Source organism: Lactuca serriola, chromosome 8, assembly GCF_051521515.1.
Source record: "Lactuca serriola cultivar US96UC23 chromosome 8, Lser_US96UC23_V15, whole genome shotgun sequence".
NCBI classification, from domain to species: domain Eukaryota; kingdom Viridiplantae; phylum Streptophyta; class Magnoliopsida; order Asterales; family Asteraceae; genus Lactuca; species Lactuca serriola.
Window position 1 is genome coordinate 264,991,906 of NC_136415.1, and position 8,371 is coordinate 265,000,276.

Sequence of the window (8,371 nt, forward strand, 5' to 3'; positions counted from 1 at the left end):
AACGTTTCCGCCATCGTTTTCAGGGTGTGACAATATCACTTCGACACTCTAATGTCACTTGGACCCATTGTGAGAATCACATCCAAGTATTAGAATCGCAATTGCAACCAAATAGCTTTCGTATCTACCAGTCATTTGCAACCACCATCCGTTCACGTCTAGTAATACTCCTTGGTTCGCATCACTTCTCATTCCAAGGTTCGCATTGCATATGCACTAGTGATTGTGATGGATTGTAGTCGATCACATCTAGTCGCATCTAATCGCAATGTGACCACATTTCACATCCGAAACTAGTTTCGCACTTATCAGCCTGTTTGCATCTAGCAACATTTTATGACTGCAACCATTCGCATTCAAATCCTAGCTTGGAACTTAAGCAATAGCCTATCGCATTTTCATCACCTCCTCTCCCTTCGAAAGGAGTTGTCCTCACGTTAGCAAGCACTTCATAAAAATGATTTTCCATAGGAACCTTCCATACGATCCTTCCGAGTTGTTCTCTTCTTTCAAATGAAGGATATCTCAAGTCATCACCATTCTTAAAATTAGTTGTAACATTATCAATCAATTCTTCTTTCTTCAAACTAACCATTCGCTTTGACTTAGTAGTTGTCACACCCCAAAACCTGAACGGCGGAAACGTTCAGGTGCGGAGGACATCATGTACAGTATCACAATAATGCATAATAGTAAACAAGCAACGACATCATCCATTGCATTAATAGTATAATTTAATATAAGTGTGTTATGTATACTTATAAGACACCAAAAATATGAATCAAAATAAGAGATGATTCTTGAACGTGCTCCATCTTCTCAAAACCTGGCATCGGTACCTGTCTACTAATGACCTGAGAATACAAGTTATTTTGAAAGCATAGATCAGCATTAAAGCTAGTGAGTTCGTATGTATTTTAGTGTCATTGCTTGTATGAATGTATTTGTTCCTCTGTTGGTATGTGGTAGACCTACCCCTAGGTCAAATTCTTCAAACTATGTGTAATCTTGATATCAATAATGGTGGCAACTATCATATTTCAGTTAAAGATTTTCATTGTCAAAAGTGTACCTTAGATAGATAGCATGAAAAGTAAGCAACTTTATCAAGGTCCCATCACTTTCTTTCCTTTTGGTCTAAAGAATAGCTTCCCTAGTTATGTTCCAAGTAGCTCCTTTCCTTGTAGACATTCTTGCCTTGCAAGTACAAATTTTCTAGTTCTTTATGTTATGAAATTGTTCCTCTGTTGGTATGTGGTAGACCTACCCCTAGGTCAAATTCTTCAAACTATGTGTAATCTTGATATCAATAATGGTGGCAACTATCATATTTCAGTTAAAGATTTTCATTGTCAAAAGTGTACTTTAGATTGATAGCATGAAAAGTAAGCAACTTTATCAAGGTCCCATCACTATTTTATCCTCAAAACATGAATCATAAGATGTACTTAGATGATTATTCCTTTCCCCATCAATTTCGTGTTAGCTTCGATATCCTAATTGGCACGAAATGGTTAAACCTCAAATCATGCTAATATCCCTTGCTTCGGGGAAAGCGATTTGTCCCTTCAACAAAATCCTCACTGGTCTCAGTGATAAGATTTTTCGAACCTTCATATCATTTCCTGTGTCAAGTCTAGGAGCATCTGTGGAAGGAATGCTATGCATTCCTGGCTCATGTTGGAATGAGACACAAGAAGTTAAAGACCTCGAGAGCATCTTCGAAGTCTGCAACTTTCCCGATGTCTTCCTCAAAGACATTCTAGCGATTTATTCCGAGTGCCAAGTTGAATCCCGTATCGACTTGATCCTCGGAACTACCCTTATAGCCAAATGTACATATCGTCAAAAGCCGACAAAAATGTGAGAGTTACTCAGCCAGTCCGATGAGCTGAGCAACCAGGAGTTCGTAAACTTATTATATGTGAACTTTTTGTGTTCAAATCTTTTCCATCATAGCTAAGACCACATCATGGAGATGTGGGTCGGATCACTGAGAGTCCGATAGCATAACGGGAAATTACAACACATAGATAAACATTTAGGATATATCCGGGGGCAACCATTGTTGCTCACAATCTTCTTTCCTTGATATGTAGCAGATCATGCCTTCGAAGAAACGTAACCAACCCACCAGTAAGACACGAATCCTCCAGATGGACCTAGCTACGTTCCAAGCTACCGTCATAGCAGCTGTAGCAGCCGCCCTAGCTGTTCTTAATGCTAACAACACGAATGTGGGTGGAAGTGTGAATGGCAATCCGAATCTTGGTGTTAAGCAATCTCAACAACAAGTGCCTACTAGAAAGGACACACCTATTCTCCAACCTAACATCCTAAAACGAAAGTTAAATGGGAGTTGTTCAACCCAAAGATCTACTGAGAGGCAACAAATTGGGACAGTCAGTACCCCAGTCAGCCCTGCTGTTCCCACACCAACCATACCCTACTGTGGAAATCTCCCGCACTACAACAAATGCAACTACCATCATCATGGGGTCTGCCGAGTGCTGCATTGCACCAGATGCAATGGAAGGGACACACCTCCCGCGGTTGTAGAACCCTAGTCAACTTCATCACTCCGACTACCAATGTTGGGACAAGTCCAACCTGTTACCTATGTGGACGTTAAGGACATTTCAAAAGACACTGCCCAACAAAAAAGAACAATGGGGAAACAGGAGGAGTCTGACCTCAGAGAATGAGGAAGCATCAAAGAACCCTGCTATGTTTTGGTACGTTTTCGAAAACCCCTATAATTGTTCATAATTGTGATTAATTTCTCGTCCAAATTCAATTACGACATTCCTATAAGATTTAAAAGCCCTAATGAACAAATTATGATAACTTAGTGAATAAGCTAGGGTCAGTTGTAATTATACACGGCGTGTGTACACCAAACGATCATAAGGAAATCTAGTAAGAACCATTTCATGAAAGTTCATAGATTCAAGACAATAGAACCCTCGTGTTAGTAGTACCTGTAAATTTCGAATCAAAGACAACAAACACCAGAGACATGCACCCGGAGGCATCAATGTGCTAACGAAACGATCTTTCCGGACGAACTTAACGCGCGATCCTACGACATCGTCCTGTTTAGTCTAATCGAGTCTATGTCATACTAAACCCTTTTGTCTTAAAGCCGTTCGATCGCAAAACTCCCGTTGCTTGTAACGGTGAATTAGATGCGAACCTTGAAAATTCATCCCTCTTCGAAGCCCTCTATGGTCGTAAGTACAGATTCCATCTGTGTTGGGCTGAGGTAGGTGACATGCAACTAGTCAAGAGTCAAGTCCCCAGAAGCACTATCGCAAGTCCTGAAATCATCCGAAAGACGACTGAGAAGATCGTGCAAAAGGGGCTACGCCGATGAGAGACAAAAACCATTAGAGTTCCAGATGGGTGGATGCGTCTCTTGCGTGTCTCACCCTGGAAAGGCCTGATACGCTTTGGAAAGCGTGGAAAGCAAAAATCAAGACACGTTGGACCATTCAAGATCCTTGCTAGGATCGGTCCCGTAAGCATACAAACGCCAGTTACCCCGAGCACTCAACAAAGTCCATCCCTTATTCCTCGCGTCGAACCAAAAAGAGTCTCCGTCCGATGAGACACCTGCGAATTCCCCTTGAAAACCACAAGTTAGACGAGAGTCTACACTTTGTGAGAGAATCACCTGAACTCACGAGTCGAGAAGTTAAGCGAACGAAATAACATCGCATCCCGATAGTGAAGGTCCGCTGGAATGTTAAACAAGAACTTGGATTCACTTGGGAGCAAGAAGATCAGATGAAACAGAAGTATCCGCATCTCTTTCCAAATCCATGATTTGTATTCCATGTTCGAATTTCAGGACGAAATTCCCTCTAACGGGGGGATGATGTGACAACCCGAAACTTTGTCCGTTTCTGTCACGCGATTTTCGTTAATAAATTTTCGAATTCATTAATTTTTCAGTCAAAATTTTGGTTTAATAAAATAATCTAGTTATATTTAATTAAACTATTAACGAGTCGGAACCAAAAATCACGCGGAAACCCGAATATCTCGCGAAAACTACATTTTCGGTCTAAAATGGGATTACGACTTTAAACTCGTTTACGGCCGTAAACCTGTTTACGGACAATGGAAAGCGGACCCCTCACCTCACCCCTATAAATACGATGCCTCCACCTTCATTAGCACATTTCTGGCCAAAAACACACACACACACACACACTATCTCTCTCTCTAGACCTCGGACGTAAACAGTCAAAACGCCTACAAACTTCGGAGGGCATCGAGAAAACCACATTTGGAGTCTTTTGGAACGTCTGGAATCACTCAGCTCGTTGAAATCAACATCCAAACCCCATATTATTTTGGCCGTAAACTCGGCAAACTGCAGAAACCGTAAACTCATGTTCTAAGGCCGTAAACTCACCTTCAGAATCCAGAAATTCGTGTTTTAAGGCTGTCAACTCATTCCTTCGATTCAAGCAAGTCTCGGATTTCTTTAAGAGTCACACGCAACAACTCGGGAATCTTCATTTTAGTCAACAACTCCACAAAACAACTGTGAGTTCATACCCCTACGTTTCTCCGAGTTATTTTTATGTTTTAAGGGGGGGGATACAAGCAAAAGTACAAGAAAACTTGTGCTCAAAATATATTATTTTGTTTAAGATAACCATATTTCAACATGCTTTTGAAACGAAAAACAGTTTTACCAAACGATTAAGAAACCAACTCGTGGAAACAGTTTTTTTTTTCAAAACTAGAACAAGGAACTTGTGAAGCATATAGTAAAATGCATTATTTTATAAAGGATTCGTGCAAATCATAAACATGATTTTTGGTGTTATTACGTGTAAATTTGTTAGGCTATGTTTGAGACATGTCCTTGGTAACACTCACCACATTAAACAGAGTGGAGGACTAGCCCTCGTGACCAGAATCTCTTGTAACGAGAGCGTGACTGTTGTGTATAGATCTATACGGGACTGACAATCCCGCACCTCACTGCTAGCTTCTGACAACCCGATATTTCAACTCTTTGTAATGACCTAAAAAGTCAAGTATTGTAACCACCTTTGAGTTTAATAAAATTAACTTTGATAATAAAATGTCCAAAAAGTTTCTATTTAAATTCCTACTATGTTTAATGTCATTAAACCGTGATCGTACGTAAAAAGAACGCCCAAATCCTACTTCATATATTGAAGTTATGATTTTTCCAAGTTCGGCATAGCGACAGACAGCTAAAAACTCGAATCGGAGATCGAGCGACTTTTGGCCGGAATGACCTAAACGAGAATCGCAGGTCTCGACAATGGTATTTCAGTGGTAAAAAGTCTAGAAAAAACCGACGTCAGATAAAGAAGTTATGAATTTCTAAAGAAATTCCTTAAACACGACATTTTAAAGATAAATAATAAAAATAATTTCGAAATTTGCCGACGGAGTCTAAACGAAAGTTGTAGAGCGTAGTCTCACCTACGCGTGGATATAAAGACCATCGAAAACGGAATTCGTATGAAGAAGATATGAATTTTAGAAGTTTATTAATTAAATTAAATATAAATTTAATTATAAACTCTTGGTAATATCCGAAGAGTAGTCATCAGATAGGGCCGAGTTACGCCCTGCGTAAGCTCGTACGCCTCGCGTACTCAATGCCAAGGCCTCGGATCGTCCACGTCCCGGTCTATGCGAAACTAGCCTTGTCCCATCCGAAGTCCGAGGCAGTCGAGGACTCGGTCATGCATGTCGTACGCGTACGCCCCGCGTACCGAGGCGGTTCCAGCCCCTATAAAAGGGATGCGAGGGTTCCGAAGAAAGGACTCCATTTCTCTCCTTTCTTTTGTGTTCTTGCCTCATTTTCCGTGCCCGTTCTAACCCAAAACCCCGGTCATTTTGCTCAAGTCCCGAAGGTCGTTTTTACTCCCGAGATTCCCGAGAATCCCGAGAAAAATCCGTTTCCCGAGACGAAATTCTGCCCGGTTTCCATCTCGCTTTCTTCAAACTTTCAAGTGAGTTCATACCCCTTAATTAACCTTTTAAATGTTCTATAAATGCTTTTATATGCTTTCAAGAGGGGGAATACAAGTAAAACACACGAGTATCATCGTGTGTTATATAAAGAATTATTATATGCTTTTATTTAACCAAATCATATGTGATTTATAAAACTTTATAGGGAACTCTCATATATAAAATATATTACAATAGCATTCTATCTTTTGAAATACAAATTGTTGTAATGCATGCATAAACTAAACATTTTCTTAGATTATATGTATCCTTGTCTATCTTAGGCTCTACAAAAATCTATACTTTCATAACAAGTGATTCCTTTTCTAAGTATTTCTAAACAAACGAGACACACTTTTAGAAAGTTATAATAGGTATAGTTTTATGAGGATAATTGCTAACTTTTACATACTAGAAACACGATTTTCAAGAAGTCACTTTCATATACAAGAACAAACGAACATTTTAACACGTAAATCAATTTTTATACCACGGTTTGTGAGACATTAACTTCACGTACGTTCGAGTACACATTTCAAGTCCTGTATTATATACCAGAATTCCTTGGAGGGGGAGCATGGTGTTTGTGTATAGATCTATACGGGCTTGACAACCCGCGCCTTGACTGTTAGCTACAGTCCACCATTTGGGGTGACAAACGTCATAACATTCCAACGCCTGAAGAACGTTGTGTATAGGCATTCCGAGTCAATAGTATGGTTATAAAACTCACATGAGGTATTAAAAATACATTGATTTACGAGGTTTTCAAACATATTGGTTATTTTACACTTACATACATTTTAGAAACAAACATTGGTCTTGTGAGAAGGCTACTTTTATACTAGTAGAAAATATAGGATTTTCTAGAAACAAACAAACAAGGACAAAACATTTCATTTTATACAAACCTTTGTCATTTAATACTTATGAAACTCACCAGCTTAAATGCTGATGTACTCTTTCAAAATTACTTGTATGTCCTAGGGATTCAGTAATTTCAAGTATCAATATGCTTTTGAAGAAGGGATGTTGCGGCGCCAGTTTAATCTCATATTTTGACATCATATTGTAATTGGTTTTGAACATGTAACTTTTGACAAATGTAAACTTTCAATTATATATATGATGGTTGTATTGCTTTCTTTACTATGTATTCATTTGTTACGTTACCACATGAAGTCATCCGCCCCCGAACGTTTCCGTCGTTCAGGTTTGGGGTGTGACAGATTGGTATCAGAGCAATGTTTATAGTGAACTAAGTATATCGAACCACATAAGATATACAAACTATAAATGCTTAAGGGACTAATACTCTCTGACAAAACATTTTTCTTTTGTTTTTTTTTTTTCGCTTAAGCAACGTTACGTTTAACTTAAATTGTTAGTTCATTTAAGTACAAATACATGCATACAACAAATTATTTTCATGATATCTAACTATACAACAAGTATTTAGACAAGTTGACACTACGATTAAGACGCGATATATGTAATCAGATTTGGGAAAAATATAGCGTGATCAACTATATTTGCCCGAGATTGGACCAACGTATATCGAGGAATGCTCGTAGTAAGCAACAAGTCAAACTTACCAAAACATCACAAGAATCAAACACAAGAATTTAAATACTGTAGGAGTATTTGCTACATAAACTAGTTTAACTTACATGTTTAATCTTGCATGTTTCAACTTTATTCAATTCTTATAACCCTCTTTCTCGTACAGTCAAACGGCAGGATTTCACCACCCTGGCGACCCCTACTTTCCCAACCAAGGCAACGGAGGATGGGTCGAAGATGATCCCGAAGAGGACGAGGAACCCATAGAAGTGGATGATAACTTCGGTACCGACTCAGAGCCGGAAGCGATCAACCCACCACCCATACAACCTCCCGTCTTCGTAAGGAACTTTCAAGGACCGACTCCCATCTGGGGAAGTCACCTCCACCATTGGAGCCAACAACAAAACCTACGCCCTCCCTACGGCCTGTGCCGGGACTTCTACGATGTCCGAGGCGGAGGTTCGGCTGATCGGGCACTCCCAGTAATGGTGGGAAAGCTAGCCAATCAGTCCTATCAATCCAGAGTTCAAGCTAGCCGGCTTCGAGATGTCAACGTGGAACTACAGGTTCACACTTCCGACATCCGTAGGCTGGACAGAATGCAAGACAATGCTCAACTCCAAACCGAGGCATTCCAAGTGCAAATGATTGCAGCCCTCGCCGAATTAAGGGAACAACAAGCCGCTTTTGATAGGCGTCTAATGGAGTCAAAGTAATCGGATGCGGAGTCAAGCTCCAAGCGCAACCTACGTCACAAGTAGTGCTTGCAAAAATCTCAAATTTTGTTATAAGT